Raw genomic sequence first — 1,274 nt, forward strand, 5'->3', positions numbered from 1 at the left:
TGTAGGATGAGTTCTTTGGGTGTATGCCAAGGAGAGGTATAACTGGGTCAAATGGTAGGTTCCTTTGTAGCTTTTTAAGAGTTCTCCACACTGCTTTCCATAGGGGCTGAAAAAGCTTGCAGTCCCACCAGCAGTTGATGATTGCTCCCCTTTCCCCACATCCTCTCCAACATTTGTTATTGTTTGTTTTCCTGATCTTAGCCAGTCTGACTGGGGTAAGATGAAATCTTAAACTGGTTTTAATTTGCATTTCCCTAATTACTAATGATGTTGAACACCTTTTACAATGCTTCTTAGCCATCTTTATTTCTTCTTTTGAGAACTCTCTGTTCATCTCCTTTGCTCATCTTTTTATTGGGTTACTTCCTTTCTTGATACTTTGTTTTTTGAGGTTGTTTTATATTCTAGATATTAAACCTCTGTCAGACGTGTCACTGGTGAAGATTTTCTCCCATTCTGTGAGTTTTCTCTTCACTTCTTTGGTTTCTTCTTTTGATGTACAGAAGGTTTTTAGTTTAATGAGGTCACATTTGTTGATTCTTGACCTTGTTTCCTGGGCAGTTGATGTCTGATTTAGAAAATCCTTTCCTACACCTATATCTTGTAGGTTATTGCCAATGTTTTCTTCTAACACTTTCAGAGTTTCAGGCTTCACATTGAGGTCTTTGATCCATCTGGAATTGACTTTTGTACAAGGTGAAAGGTAGGGGTTTTGTTTCATTCTTCTACAGGTGGAGATCCAGTTTTGCCAGCACCATTTGCTGAACATGCTGTCTTTCCTCCAGTGAATGTTCTTGGCTCTTTTGTCAAATATCAGGTGGCTGAAATTGAATGTACTCATATTTGGGTCTTCGATTTTGTTCCACTGATCTATGGGTCTATTTTTGTGCCAATACCATGTTGGTTTTATGACTATACCTCTGTAATACAATTTAATAACTGGTATTGTAATCCCCCCAACATTGCTCTTAGTGATCAGGATTGCTTTGGCCATCCAAGGTCTTTTGTGCTTCCTTATGAATCTTAAGATGTTTTTTTTACAATTCTGTGAAAAATGTGATGGGGATTTTGATTGGCATTGCATTGAATCTATAAATGGCTTTTGATAGGATGGTCATTTTCACGATATTAATTCTTCCAATCCCTGAGCATGGGAGATTTTCCATCTTCTGATGTCTTCCTCAATTTCTTTCTTTAAGGAATTAAATTTTCTTTGTAGAGATCTTTACTGTTTTTGGTTGGGTTTATTCTGATATATGTGTATATATATTACA

Source organism: Nannospalax galili, unplaced genomic scaffold, assembly GCF_000622305.1.
Source record: "Nannospalax galili isolate Female #2095 unplaced genomic scaffold, S.galili_v1.0 scaffold1025, whole genome shotgun sequence".
NCBI classification, from domain to species: domain Eukaryota; kingdom Metazoa; phylum Chordata; class Mammalia; order Rodentia; family Spalacidae; genus Nannospalax; species Nannospalax galili.